Consider the following 16,489-nt stretch of genomic DNA (forward strand, 5'->3'; position numbering starts at 1 on the left):
CTACTCCGTCACACTCCCTCTATTTTACCTCAACCTACTACCCCTCACACACACCTTTCTTATGCTACTAAACCTTTATTACTAGCAGCCCAGAATAAGGTGAGCTATTTACCGCACCCAGAAAATATCTGTCCTCTCAGGTGCTGTATGTAATTGATGCAGTACATACTTATTCACAGATTTCCTCTGGAAAATGTGGAATTACATTTTGAATTGGTGCTTTTTACTTCAGATTTGATATACCTCTGGGTTCACCGTTTTTTTTGTTACCAAGGTGAGTTTTGAAGAGATTTGGTGACTTTATACAGTGATGGGAATTCAATGGCCCACTTTTTTCAGGACCTAACCCAGTAATTTTGCATTCAAGCTTAGATCCGGCCGGACACTTCTTCTCTACTAAGCCTACCCCTCCGAAGGTAGGCACTTCCACGGAAGGGATAGCGTCTTTGAAATACTTTAGTTGGTGTGGCCTGAAAATGTTTTCCTGAGGGCATTCTGAAAAATTCAGACAGTGCAAAGCAAATGTCTTTTGAAATGTAGAAATAGAACTGTACGATGGCAATTGTGGGGTCGACTAACTGGTGTTGTTTTCAACTAGGGGGCTTTCTGAATTGAATTAACTAAATATTCTTTTTAAACAAGTTAAGTTGACTTTGGTATATAAATACACTGAAGAAATGTACACAACGCTGCTATGAAGTGGAAATAATTCAGCCATTCACTGATTTCGAATTGTTCTGAAGAAGGCTGCAATAATTTGTGGGATAGCTGATACATCATATAAACTTACAAACAACAATTTGATCTTGTTTTTAAGTTTTAGGACTCCCTGTAGGTTTGTATTCAAATTAAGTTATGCCGATGTACATGCATTATATGTGTGTAGGCAGATATACATGCAAAATATTTTTTAAAGGATTATATTGTTGTTGAGTGGCTAAGGAACACAACACAATTTTCTTTCTAATTTTTAATGCATTAACATTTTAGTTAATGTCCTTAGACAATAGCTGTTTAGTATTTCTGCCTTTTTTGAAAATAATGTAGTAAGACAATATTTGGTACTTCTCAATATGTGTCAATTTATCAAATATTTACATTTGAATAAAGTATTAAGAAGAACATATTTTTGTGCATATAAACAAAAGAAATATATAGATTTAATCACATTTTCAATCAGTCCCATTTTGGATATTTTGTAAATAAAGAATGGTTATTATCTTTATCCTGTGGGTGGGCTAAGTACCTTTGTTCCACCAAGCTTACATTTTTCAAAGTGAGGGTTCATACACAAAACAAGAGGGGTCACTATGGTTTCTAGAATGTGTTGATACAAGGTCCCTTAACATAGGCTGTTCTGGTAGCTGTGCCCTAGACACACCAGAGCCAGGCTAAAATATTTGGATGCCAGCTCCAGTAACCAACCCAGTTTCAGGTTGGCCTAAGCTTCAGTAAACAAGACAGTTTTAGATTGGCCTAATGTTGCTTAATTAACAAATGCTACGATTAGAAAGGAAAGTGTGAAAAAGGAACATAGATTGGTAGGCATTTTCTAGGCTTTATTGTGCACTTTGATCAAGCAGCCTTACCATGGGAAACCTTTAGAAGCTCTAGCATGATTTAAATATTATTACAACAAACAACAGTTATATATTTGTTTGTATTCTGTAGCCGTTACAAGTCGTAAGAAAAAGGATCCGAAAATTGAAGTCGACTGAGACTAGAGAACAGCCACAGGCCAGACGCACCTTTAATGAACTTCAAAACGCACACCATCTTGGTGGCATCCCCATTCTCAAAACTATGGTACAGTTCTTTCATAGATGTTAAGAGATGTGTCCTTGAATAAGCATTGCAAGAAATGTAAAGTATGTCAAAGATTTAATGCACCAACATTTTATTACAGAATTATCATTTTTTTAAAAGAAGTCTGGAAAAGGAGTATTTGTTCCATCATACAATTAAAAAAGTGATCCAAATGATAGGATATTAAATAGTTGTATCTATGTGTTATCTGAAGATGTAAGCCTCACCCAAAAACCGTAGGTAGCTCTGCATTCAGACAGTACTGCACTAGTGCTTAGAATGTGAGAGGTATAAGTGGGACAAGAGAGTTTGGAACAAAGAAACTCAGGCGATAGGACAGGGAGAGACAAATGAGCACGAAGTCAAGGAACAAGAAAGTAAACAGAAAGAGAAAGACAGAATTCAACGAAAACAAACTTCCTAGAGCCAGGAAGCTGAAGGTTCTTGGACTAACAATTCATGCTAATATGATGCGTACATCCATCAGGAGCACAGCAGAATAGCACTCCTTAAGCCATCACACCCCAAAGGATTACATTCCCAGCTACGCTGTAGCGACTAGTGTGATTACAGGATGTGACTAGAGGATGAGGAAGTGACTACTTTACTGTGCAGTTATGCAACTGATGATAGTGACAAAAAGAAGTGTGAATGTATGAAGGATCCCATCAATGGAAGATCTAGGGCATACCGCAGCTCCAGACACCAAAAACAAGTACAGCGAATATGCTGAGTGAGAGGTGGGAGACCTTTATGCATGGCATTTATTAATATTTCAGTGGGCAAGTGAAATAGATCAAGAGGACAGTCTTTGAGGGGCTGTTTAATCTGCTACTATTAGTACCTTTGGATCTTTTCCCAGTAGAGCTGTGTCAGCGTTTAGCATTCTTTTTTTTCTTTTTCTTTTTAATCCTCATTGGCCTTTACGCCACCCATGTTCGATAGTTTCCGCCCTGGGCTTTTATCTCATATGCTGGCTATGGACTCAGGTATATGCGGCTCTCCAGCCCGGACTGGGCCACCATCCTCTGTACCGCCCTGTGTAGATGATGGCACAGCCACGCTGGAGGCCGCAGCCCGGTCTCCAACTCCGCCTTCACGAAGGAGGAACCTACTCCACATGCCTGCGAGATAGGCCAAGGCCTTAATCATAGGAATTTTTCATTTATGTCCTAATCTCTTACAATATACCAAGGCGGAGGCCCGCTTATTACCCAAAATGTTGCAAAAAAAGTAACCAAAATCTGTGTTTCCTATTCATCCGATCTTTGGAATCTAATGTCGCAAAGTATCTCATGCTTTTTAACCAGTCCATGAGTGTCGGTGTCATAGCTTCTACCCATACTTTACAGATTTCCCTACGAGCTAGCAGAACCCCATAAAAAACTAACTTTACTTTATCATTCATTCTATTATCATGTAAATCGTATCTCCCGGTAATAATTAGTTCAGGGCTTACCTCTATCGTGCGGCCGATTGATTGTGATAGACAATTGCTTACCGCCTCCCAAAATTCCCTGATGTTTAAGCATTCCACAAACATGTGCAGGTCGTCCACATTTATATTTCCGCATTTTGGGCACTCAACCCGTCCTCCAGCTTTAAACTTCGATAATCTGCGGGGAGTCCAATAGGCTCTATGGATAGTAAACAGAACATTTCGCCTTAAATTTGCAGATTTTACTGTTTTATAAAGAATAGTCATCATTACTTGCCATTGATTTTCTGTAGCGATGTCCGGCAAGCAATCTCTCCATAACAGTTCCGGCAATGTGAACGGGCCATCTTCCATCTCCACCATTTCCCAGTACCACATCGCAACTTCCTTCTTGAATAATTGTGAAGAAAATATTTTGTCTTCAAAGTCATTCTGGAGACCGATATCCGACTTATTTGCCCAGCTTTGCATCTGCAAGTATTTGAACTTAGATAACCCTTTACCCCACACCTGTGCCCCTTCTATCCAACCAATCAATATTCCCTCTGGAAATAGTTTAGCATTCTTGTAGATCCCATAATGGCTCTCTTAGCCACAAACTGCCTGACATTAACAGAGAGTCCGCTGGCCTCTCATGGGGCACTAGTAATGGAAGTTGAATAGAATAAGAATAGTTGCAGGGCACACTTAGATCTCAATCTGCACTTATTCAACTAAATCTCACCCCCAGTCGATGCCTCACTCTGTATTGGCAAACAGTCAGTAGCTGATATATTGAAAATCCAAAAAGAAATAATGCTGCACTAAATCTGCTTCCTTGATTTGTGTTATGCCACATCACCAGTCCAAAAGAACCTCTATTTCCGAACCTGACCTTGGGCCTTGTGTACAAAGTTGGGGTCAAAGCGCCCACCTCTCTAGTCAGGTTTTAGCATTTCATTCTTAATCTTGGCCACAGTACTTTCAGCTCGTGCCTCTGTGCTCTATTAAAAATGTGTGGCTCAGGTCCCAAATCACTGTTTTGGCCGTAGGGTCCCAAATAAAATCCCGACCTAATGTCTTTTTTCCCAATGTTGGCTTCAACATCTTTCTCCTAACCTCTGCACGGTAAACAACCTTTACAACAAAACTTTTACAACGCACTACCATTACAACGCGGTCATTACAACGCAAACCATTACAACGCATTGCGCTGGGGGAGGCTCTAGGATAGGGAATAGGTTAATTTACTATCCAATAACCTTCCCTAGTGTCCACGGGGACTGGAGTTGGAATAGTGAATTAAACTATTCACTATACAACACCCAAAAGCACTATGCGTTGTAATGGATTGCGATGTAAAAACCCCGTTGTAAAGGCAGGCGTTGTAATAGCCTGTGTTGTAACATCATACATCCCCTCTGCACTAGTGTCCCTTTTCCAACAATAATCACCGCAGTAGACCTTCAATTCCAACCTTTACATTTCTACTCTAATTGTTTCATTTAGGTGAAGGTGATCTGCTATTCCAGGATGGCCTGATTTAACGGAGTATCTTCAGCTGGCCTCAAACTAGAAAAATGTTATCCAAAGCCTTGGGCACCCCTGGTACCCATGCATTATCAGGTCCATAGGAAGTAAACGAAGTCCAGACAGTAAGGGCTCATTACGATGGTGGGCAGACCTGAGTCCGCCCACCATTGTTGCGGTGTTTGGGACCGACCGTCAAACATGCAGCAGTCCCACCACTGTAATTAGGATGCACCGGCCACATTGGCGGGCGCATTTAGGGCCTTTAACATTGCGGACAGCGCTGCTGGCTGCATTACCATATGCATTGTTAAAATGGCATGCATTGCATTTCCCTGCACTACGTGGCAAGCACCATGCGGTGCCTGCCACGCATTGCATGGAAATGTAGGGGGGTACCGTGGGTACCCCCCCCCCAGTGCAGCAACACTGCCTCCCACAACAAGGGGGGCCCGCTACGGGCCCCAAATCCCTTTCCACCTGTCTTTTTGCTGTGGGATGTTCACTGCAAAAAGACAGGCGGAAAGGTATATTGTAATCTCTACGGCGGTGCCTGCAAGGCACCACCGGAATGCTGCCCTATCTTTTGGTTCTGCAAGGCGGGCAGAAATGGACCGCCTTGCAGAACCCCATGCTGCCCTGAGGTTTCCCCATGGCATCATAATCTGGCAGGGGAAAACTGCTGTCAGATGGCAGAAGGACCTCCACCGCCGGCCCTGCAGTGGTGGTCATTCCGCCATCCTAATCGGCCCCTTAGGCTCAATGTCCCACAGAAGTCAAACAATACTGTCTTTATTACATTCTCATCCCTGAGAGTTTCAGAGCGTATCTCTTATGAGGCCATTTACTGAATGTGAAGAGGCCACAATTTTAATTCATCATGATGTGTGTTTGCAAATATAAAATGCAATTTTAAGATGTTCTATAACTATATGTTCTGCTTGTCTATGCAAGAAAAAACAATGGCCAAAAGTGTTGTAATAAACTTGTCAACAACAAAGATGCACTTTGTAATGATTGCTTCCCACCAAAATGTTGGGCACAACTTTGAACTGCCATTGTTTCTGGATATAAGATGGTCCAGCAGGTCAGCTCAGCGTTCACCCTTTCACCTGAAGCTCTGTACAACTGTGCAGTGCGTTTCTGCATCAAGCGAGGAATATACTTCAGGTTGAGGCAACAACTTACTAATGCTACGTCTGAGTGCAGAAATGGCTTAGGATGCCTGGCTTGTAGATAAACTGACTTGATTCAGCTCAGAGTCCCAGTCTTTCCATGTGCTGCCTTGTAGATGTTTTCTTTGACAAAGGGCTGCCAAGACTTTTGCGTAGCCCAAACACTGCAGCGAGGCAGAGAGAGTGTCACTGGTACAGATTGTTTTGTGATGTGTATACTGGCTGCCGTCTATCACCCCTCCCTGTTTTGCCAAAGCCTTATGGCATCCCTTTAATGTATGTGCACACCGGCAGTAGATTTTCTAATGGCCTGTGAGTTCAATTGCTGAGGACTGCTGAAATGACTGTTGGGGCAGCAATCTCTATGTTGGGCCCATGAGCCCTCTACCCAACACCTGATGCCCTCTATTACGCCTTGTTTCTTCTGAACTGTTAATGGCCTAGAACCACCTTTCTGAATGTAGCTGTCATCACTACCGCCATGATGTGAGAAGGAGAAGATTGTTAGTCACAGGGAGATTGTGATTTGCCCAGAATCACAGGTAGTTGATCGTCCCTACCGAAACTCAAACCCAGTTACCCAGCTTCGAGGTCGACCCATCTAGCCGTTAGGCCACATCCTCTCCCTTGCACTGCATGTAGACTGGTTCCAGAGAATGCACCTAGTCAATTGTAGCACAAACAGTAATACACAGTATCACAGTTCTGTTGAGTTCATTTAGGTCTTGAAACCTGAATACCGCTCATCAAAGTTTCTACATCTGTATCATAATCTCAAGAAATGTGTAAAGTAGGCCCGACCATGCACAGCCGTGTAATCAATGATGTAATTTCTGATGTAGCAGTATTGTCATCAGGATGTCATAGATCACGTCATGATCCTTAAACTTTGGATAACTTGCCTGTTCTGGTAGACTATACGGCAATTACTCCTTTGCACCTGAATGACGTAATCAATTGGAACACATTCAGAATCTTGTGAACTTCTCTCACATGGATTCTGAAAACCCAAACATTGACTGGAGTACCAGCCTCTCAACTTCAGTGACCTCATACTACACCCAAACCCTTCTAGATAAAAGAACACACAGAGCAGAATAGACATGCTTTATAACACTGAACAATTTAGCTGTGTGTTAGTATGCTTGCTTAAGGCACTCAAAACACACAAGCACTAATGTTAAATTCATGCATAAAACAAAACATTAAATTAGACGTTAACGCTACGATAGCTTTATCATACTAATTAAAATAATTAAATGACCGACTTAGCCTTGCTACTCTGCTAATCCTGTGCTGTAATGTAGCTATTTCCAACCAGTAATCAAGCGACACAATAGATATTTATATGCCTAGCAGTTTATTGCCGAATTGAAGCCATTAAGCATGTCTGTTAAAAAAGTACAGTCTTGCAAATACGTGTATTTTACTTGCTTTTATTCTGCAGTCATTGAATAAGGAAGCAGACAGTGCATGTGCTTCAGGTGCAACGAGCAGCCGGCATGGATCTATATGGAAGCAATTACGATCCGGCCTTACCATTAAACGCTCAAAGAAGGACGACTGGAATGAAGCAAATCCCACCAGCTTGACCAACGTGAAGGTAGAGTCCATCATAAATACAGACAGACCCATCAGCTTTTAACTACTGCATTTCAAAGGCAAAGCTATTCAGGTTACATTCGAAATTTAGGAGGAGAGTTCCATAAGGACTTGGTACCTCCAGAAAAGATTGGGTTTGATTCCTAAATTTAGAAAAGCACTGGATATGAACTGGAGAACTGAGAATCGTAGAAGTTCTTTACCTTCTAGAGATATACACCTCTAATAGGTACCGTAGGAGGTTGTTGCATAGCAATGGCCTTACAAACTGTCATTTGTTTGAGTGGTGGGTTGAGCTTTTAGGCCCTTTCACCAAGATGGATTCTCCATCCCCCTGGTGCAAGTGAATGAGGCCTCTGCCTGCCTGTGCCCTCTCAACACCTCCTCTACTGACTTAAAGGCTAGTGCCTAGGCACATCAGTGGGGAATAGAGAGACATATGGGATCAGCTGGGCCTGGTAAATATCAGAACGACCCTTGTGCAGGTGCACAGCTGCAAGAGCCAGTCACCACCAGCTTCTTGCTGACAGAACTGAACATGAACCCACGATTAACTTCTTAAAGGTACAGTGTGACAGTGAATCCAGTACTGTATCCAGTACCAGATACAGAGGCAGCTTTGTTACAATCCAGAAGAGTGCATACCTTGTACATCCATTAAAGACAATTTATTGTGAAGTGCACAACACTGATTGTCTGATCATGATGTTCTTCCCACACCACCTCCCTGAGTAAGCCTTGGACTGCTCTGCCTTGCTATCCTGAGGGCTAAATGCAAACCCACTTCCCAGGGCACTTGTAATGAGGGTATTCATAATAAGTTCAGAGACTCTACATGCACATTTTGTGGTGGTTTCTCTCTGAGACTGCTAAGGTTCACACAAGAGGCACTCAAGAAAGATACAGTGAATCTACCACCCTAAACTGGGTGGCAGTCCACCATTATTTCCAGTGGTTTGGAGTTATTTCATTGCTGTTCTCACTGGTAAGGCCGGTGGCAGTTCATCATAGGAAGCGCTGCCTTCAGCCACTACCTAAGCAGAGCAGCAGAATGATGAGGGCAGTAGACAGACATCCACTATCCTCTAAATCAGACCCTTTGGGAGATGTTTGTTGGCTCAATGACACATTTAAATATTTGGCAAACCACACGTTGATACCATAATAACCTGCAAAGTTTGAATACTTTTAATACAAGGCGCCATACTCCGATGAAAGCAGTGCCAACTATCCAGCACTTCAAATGATACCAACCCAAACATCACTGTCTCACTTCTATCCAATCTGTAGCCACCCAAAGAACAAGAGAACCAGAATTACACATGTAATGAAATGAGCAGAAACAGAGATTCCTCTAAAGACAAGAAACAATCGGGCGATGTGGAAACACGAACTTCCTCTCCAAGCGGCCTGTTTCCTAAAAACATCAAGGTAAGGGTGGAGCAAATGTACAAAAGAACTTTATTTTCAAAGCTTTATTTATTCAGCATGACTTGAAAGCAACAAATTACATTGTGATGAGAGCATGAAGCAAATATAGGACATCGTTCATTCAAATACATCTAACCAGTGTTCATTTTCTCTCTATGTGATGCCCTTCCATCTCACTCGCTGTCTTTGAGTCATGACCCTTTTACCAAAGCAACCCTAAACAAAAAGAAAGAAAACCAGCCCAACGTTGTTGTAAACAAGACCCCTCCCACTACCCCGCCCCTCTTTCCCTGGGGGTGGTGAATAATCTTTCTGAGTGGCAAGGAGTAGTCGGTCCTGCATCTAAGTTAGTCTTGCAGGGCCAAGAGGGATTAGACGTATATCTGAAAGTGTTCGGGCAAGGGTGAGAAACCATCCTAAAGCTGGAAAAGGTGAAGTGCTCTTATCAAAGAAGGGCCTACCACTGATGGGAGGCCACTCGAAAGAAAGGAAACCAGCAGGCCCCACCGATTCTCAAAACTTTTGTAATCATCTATGAAGATATCTGCTAATCTTTTCACTTGTAGGTTGGCTCCAGTAGGTTTTTCAAGATAAATGCAAGTTCAGGAAGAGCAAGTTGCTTACATTCAGTAATACTGATCCCAGAGGTCCCTTTTCGTGTTCTTGGCCAAATTCATTCCCAGTATCATAGCCACCACTGTAGGAATCAATCTGTGCCAAATAATTCATGGATTACATGAAACCTTCTGTAGGGCAAAGGCACAGTGTCAGAGTCAAGAGGCTGGCTGAATGGCTCTGACTCAGTTAAAGTAGCATTAGTCGAGGTCAGCATGGCGCTGGCTCAGCATCAGACAGTCCTATAGGTTGGCTGCCATCTATGGAGCCAAAACGCAACCAGAGGGTCCAGCTGGTGCCAATGCAAACCCACCAGCAGAAGTCCAGTTGGGAGGCCTCTCAGCTCCTTAGTGCCAGAAAGGTTGCATCAATCAATCAGTTCATTTGTTCATTTGTAGAGCGCACTGCTTACCCGTGAGGGGGGGCAAGGGTGCAGCTACTGCTCGAACAGCCAGGTCTTGAGGAGTCTCCTGAAGGCCAGCAGGTCCTGGGTCTGTCGTAGGCGGATGAGGAGGGTGTTCCAGGTTTTTGCGGTGAGGTGGGAGAACGATCTGCTGTCGGCAGTCGCTCGGCCGATGTGGGGGACGATGGCGAGGGCGAGGTCAGCGGAGCGAAGCTGGCGGTTCGGGGTGTAGAAGGTGAGTCGTTCGTTGAGGTACGCTGGTCCGGTATGTGGAGTGCTGTATGCGCGTGGGTGAGGAGCTTGAAGGCGATCCTCTTGTTGACGGGGAGCCAGTGCAGGTCTTTCAGGTGGGCTGTGATGTGGCTGTGGATGTCGAGGATGAGGCGTGCAGATGCGTTCTGTATGCATTGTAGTCGTTTCTGGTGTTTGGCTGAGGTTCCTGCATAGAGAGCGTTGCCGTAGGCCAGTCTGCTGCTGACGAGGGCCTGAGTGACCATCCTTCTGGTTACGGTGGGGATCCATCTGTAGAGCTTGCGGAGCATTCGGAGGGTGTTGAAGCAGGAGGAGGATACATCGTTTACTTGCTGGGTCATTGACAATGCAGAGTCCAGGATGACTCTCAGGTTGCGTGCGTGGTCAGTGGGATCGGTGCAGCTTCCAGTGCGGCCGGCCACTACAAGTCGTCGGGATCACTGAGCCTTCTGTCATGATTTTTTGAGGCACTGCCTCGTAATACCCGGGATACTATGGCCCTTTTTAATGTCCCGGTTAAAGGCTGGAATAAGTGTGAGAACTGCAAAAATGCACCCATCGCTAACTAGGAATCAGCCAGGTTTTATGCTGAAAGGCTGGTCATTTGTCTGCCCTAAATATGCTAACTACATCCTTAGCTAATAAGGCCAACTTATCCTTTGCAGCACTCCAAGTATCAGCATATTGATTTGGCTAAACCCACTAGAGTCCTTTTGTACTGGAAAACTATCAAGAAGGGCCACACTTACCGGTAGCCCAATAACATTATCAAATAACCAGTCAGTTGGCAGTGAAGAAATAGCAATCAAGAAACTCTGCGGAGAGGAGCCCCGTCGTCCACACCAAAATCAGTGCGCCGAGAAGACTGACGATTTACACATGAGACAAGTCATTTATACCTCATTACATTACATGAAATAACCATATTTGGCAACCTCCCAATAGGTACACGATCTTAAGGAAGAACCATATATAGCACACAAAGCCTGCTCAGAAGTCTGTTTTGGCTATTATGGGGAAGGTCAGAAAGGTTAACTCCATTTCGTCTTGGTACATGGAAGTAACGGCCTGGCGCAGGCAAGAATGTGCTTATCACCTCTGAAGCCAGACGTGACCTTGGGTCTTAGAGCAAAGAAAAGCATCGTGAATTCAGCTGTCCTGTAACTCAACTAATTGGAACTCGCTCAGTAACATGAAAAACAACACGTGATCACTACCCAGGCCAGAGTCGACAAATACAAAATGGCGTTAGTGTGGTTTCTCTAAATGAGGTGTAACTTAAACCATAATAAGAACCAAAGGCTACTCTTCGTTATTAACACTAAATGGTACATAACTATGAATACATGAGCATGCAGCTACATCAGGCTAACAATGTCATATTAGTAATGACAGAAACGGAATTTCGGTACCACAGTCCAGCGGATGAGTCATTGGCCACTGCAATATTATAGTGGCACATTAAAAGGTAAGGACATATGTGATCCAAGTATGCCACCAGAAAAGGGTGTGGCACCTTAGAGAAGCATTTGTTTTTGTTTAAAAAAAATTCTTGGGATTTTTATTTCCCATGGTACATCATTGTATTACATTGATAACAGACTTAATATCATGTTAACTCAGGCAATGCAGACAGCAAAAGAAACACACATTATGGAGCATTCATCTCATCGTGTATCCCGTAGTTCCAATTAGAAACATTAAGATTGTACATGAATCCCACCTTCAGTGGTCTGGTGTAATCTTCGGTATGTTGATTAGTGCTGTGTGCCTGTGCCTGTATGCGTGGGTTCCCGCACGGGGGTGGGTTGATATGTAGTCCCCCACTCAATCCCTGTCTATCGCTTTGGTTGATGGCCATGTGTAGGTTCTCAATGTATAGAAACCATCTTGTGGTGTCATAGGGTGAATGTGTAACAATGAACTGTAGAGGGGTGAACGGGGGGGTCCTGGGGAGCCCATAATTAGAAAGTATTGTAGTCGGTATTGTAGCATCTTGCTACAAAGAAATACAGACTCTGATCACTGTCTTACTGGAGCTTTATTATGCATGTCTGTTACTTTCCCTGTCCCTACTCTAACTGCCCTCCTCTCACTCCGTCTCCTCCTCTTCCTGTCCTCCCCTAGCTCCACCCACAACCACTAGACTGCTAACATTACAACATCTCCCCCTTTTGTAACAAAACAAATAAACACACTGACTTCTTAGTCCATTTCTTCGATAAGTCTTTTGGGTGGACGTGTGTCACGATGAGGTCGTGGCGACTTGGCTCTCGGACTAGTATTGTTCCGTGTCTCATCGATTGAACCAGTGTTTTCGCAACCAACTGACCGTGGTTCTTCAGAACCAGGAGTGTCCATTTCACTCAGTAGGGTTCCAGTGGTGTCTTGTGGCAATTTCTTGAAGTGCGAGATGTTTCTCGTGATTCGCCGCTGCTCTGACTCTGCAGTCAACATAGTTCCTTTCCTTTTCGTAATCACTAACGGTTCATCCTTGAATGGGCAGTCGGTCTTTCTCTGCTGCTCTTGCCAGACGAGCACATGGTCTCCTTCATGTAACGAGAGTGACCTTGCTCTTCTCCGTCGATCTGCATATGACTTCATTTTGTCTTTCCGGCGCGTGTCGGTTTCCATCATTTCTTGATGGTCTCGAGTGGATGACAATGATGGTCGCAAGGCCCCTTCCCACGTTGGAATACTGTTCCTCATGGGACGTCCCAGCATGAGTGTCGCCGGGCATTGCCCCGTGGTCGCATGAGGAGTTGTCCGGTAAGCTCGGAGGACTTCATTGAGTGCCACTTGTAAGTCTTTTCCCTCCGCGGTCGCATGTTGAAAAGTCTTTTTAAGCGTGGCCATGAATTTTTCAATTGTTCCATTGGCCTGTGGCCAGAGGGGTGTGATCTTGCGATGATGGAAGTCCAGATGTTTTGCAAATGCTGCAAAGTCTTGTCCATTAAATGGGGGTCCGTTATCTGTCTTCACTTTTGAGGGAACACCCCAGGCCGCAAAAACTTCATCAAGTACTTTGAGAGTACTCGCGGCGTTTCTAGATGGTACAAAGTATGCAATGGGATATCGAGAATGCTCATCAATGAGGGCCAGCACATATTTGCCCGATGACAGGGGTCCATAGAAATCAATAGCAATTTCTTGCCACACCCCCGGTGGTAGAGGGGTCATGTGTAGTGGTGCTGGAGGATCACTTTTGCTTGTGAGTTGACAGAGGTGACAGTCCTTCAAAGTGGCTTCCACCATTTGGTCGAGATATGGAAACCACACTCGCTCTCTTAACCGCATCAGCGCTAGCGGTTTTTCCGCTGTGCGCTGACTTTTTTAAAATACCGCGTTACATGACGAGCTGAGCTCGTCATGAGTGTACGAGCGGCGCAACTCATGACGAGCTCAGCTCGTCATGAGCGCGGAAGGGGTTAATGCACGTTTGGTTGACACAATGCTCCGATGTCCTTCATGGGCAAGGGCAACTACTCCTTGTCGTAGTTGAGTGGGAATCACAATTCTCTGGTCTCGTAGCAGTATGCCATCAGTGGTGGCTGACAATTCGCTGCACACGTGTTGGAAAGCTTGCATTTCTTGTTTGATAATAGGATCAGTCTCTTCATCCTTAGAATCATGTCTCCACTTATTGTGCCGAATCCTGCGCAGGACCTTTTGCAGGACAACATCTTTGGCAGTACTCTCTCGGATGGTGTCCATTGGGATAGCGGGAGGTAGAGCTTGGTCAGTCACAAAGTGTATGTACTCTTCCGCACTGGAGGAATTAGAGACTGACGATGCAAGTGGGTGCCTGGACATGTAGTCAGCCGGGTTTTCTGACTTCCCCGGCTTGTGGATGATAGTAAATGTGTATTCCTGTAGCCTTAGGCCCCACCTCTCGATTCTAGGGGGCATCTTGGATCGTGGGTTTCCATAAATGGTGACGAGAGCTTGGTGGTCTGTGATTAAAGTAAAGTGTTTACCATATATGAAAACATGAAAATGTTCACATGCCCACACTACGGCAAGACTTTCTTTCTCGGGCTGCGAGTATGCCCGCTCCGGGTCAGTCAAACTACGACTCGCATATGCAATGATTCGACGTGGATCTGAGTCGTTGTCATACTGCGCCAGGATGGCTCCAAGCCCGACGGGGCTAGCATCCACAGTTATCTCAGTCTTTCTTTGTGGGTTAAAATATGACAGGTGATCCGCAGATGCCACTGCCTTCTTGATCTCCTTGAATGATTTCTCGCATTGGGGAGTCCATTCAAATGGTTGGCCTTGTTTGGTCAAAAGGCGGAGGGGATGGCTGATTGTTGCGTAGTCCCTGATATACCGAGCACAATAACTGGCCATCCCAAGAAATGACCTGAGCTCACTGACGTCCTGGGGACTCTTGGTGTTGTTCAGAGTCCCAATTTTGTCAGGATCAGGTTTCATGCCAGCGCCTGAGAAGATATGACCAAAGAATTTCAATGTGTCTTGGTGAAATTCACATTTCTCTCTGTTTAGAGTCAGGTTTGCCTCCAGTAGTGCGTGACAAACACGATTGAGTGCAATATCATGTTCTCGTAGATCAGAACCATATACAAGGATGCCATCACTATAGTTGAGCGTGTTGGGAATGTTCTGGATGACTTGTCGAATAGCTTCTTGAAATATTTCAGCTGCTGAGGAGACTCCAAAACTGAGTCTCTTATATCTGAACAACCCCAGATGGGTTGCGAACGTGGTGATGTATCTTGACTTGGCCTCTAATTCTAGTTGGTGGTATCCTTTATTTAAGTCCAACTTGGAAAACAACTTCGCCCCGTTGAGAGCTGAGATCATATCGCTCAAGTGTGGTCCCGGATGTCGTTCTCTTTCGATTGCAGTGTTGGGCAGGCGCATGTCCACACAGAGTCTGACTTTGTTGGCTGTGCCCTTTTTGGGGACGATAACTACTGGGGACACCCATGGTGTTGGGCCCTCGGTGCGCTCGATGATGTCAGCGGCTAGCAAGTCCTGGAGTTCTTCTTCCTCGGCGGTCTGTAGATGGAACGGTACCCGTCGAGGATGTTGAGCAACGGGTCTGACTTGTTCATTAATATGCAACCGCACTTGACAGTCCTTTAACTTGCCTAGCCCTTGAAATAGTCTGGGGAACTGACGGGTCACATCTTGGTTTCCGCTGACCTTGAAGAGGATTTCCACTAGGTGAAGGCGTTCAGCTGTCGGTAGGCTCAGCAGACAGTCCGCTTCTGGGCCTTTGATAATGTGGATGACTGCAGAGATGGTTGTGTCCTCATGTTTAAGAGTCGTCGAGAACTTCCCAAGGCAGGGAAGTGGCTTCTTAACCATCCATGTGAAAACTCTGACTGGTGCAAAGGACAGAGGGGGACGCGGACTCATTCTTTCATATTCAGTGACTGGAATATAGTTCAGGGATGCACCCGAGTCTAGTACAAACTTTGTATCATGATTGCCAACTTTAATGTCTAGCCGAGGATATGTCTTAAGTTGGTCTGGATCTGCGGCTAAGTTCAGATATTCAATGGTATATGTTGAGTTTCTGGATGAAGGCCTAGATTCCTTGGACGGTGACCTCCGTTCCCACCTGGACCGACGTGACTCCCGGCTGGAGTGTGAAGACCCAGACGACTGCTCAATTTGTTCTTGGACCGCTCGTGCATGGTGTCTTCGGGTGTTGGATCGGGACACTCTTGAGGCACCTCTTCTTGTTTCGGGCTGAGCTGTCTTAGTGGCTCCACTTCGTCTCTCTTTGTGGTATTCCCCACACATTACTTCAAAATGATTAGTTCTACCGCACTTCCGACATCTCTGACCCATGGCAGGGCAACTGTCTACATGGGGGTAGTCATACCCGCAACGAAAGCATTTCCTCACGTTCTCGGGTCTTCTCTCTTTCTTCCATGGTTCCCGCCGCTGGTATCTTGACTGCTCTTGACGAGATGATCGGCGTGACCTCCATTGTCTGTCTCTCGAACTCCTTCGATGGTCACTTTTAGCATGTACACGTCGCACTTGTTCGCGGCTTCCTTTATGCCCTGTTTCGATGTCGGCTGCATACTCTTCCGCTTGATCAAAGACTCGTGTCATTTCTTCTATATCGTCTAGGCTATGTTCCTTCCTTAGTAACCGTCTCCTCAGTTGGTCGGAGTGACATCCATCAATTATTTGCGACTTTATTGCAGCATCTGTCGAGAAATTATCAAAGGCACAGTGCTTGGCTAGTCTCCTCAGGCGCATCATGAAAGTGCT

This window comes from Lissotriton helveticus, chromosome 5_1 (assembly GCF_964261635.1).
Source record: "Lissotriton helveticus chromosome 5_1, aLisHel1.1, whole genome shotgun sequence".
Taxonomy (NCBI): Eukaryota; Metazoa; Chordata; class Amphibia; order Caudata; family Salamandridae; genus Lissotriton; species Lissotriton helveticus.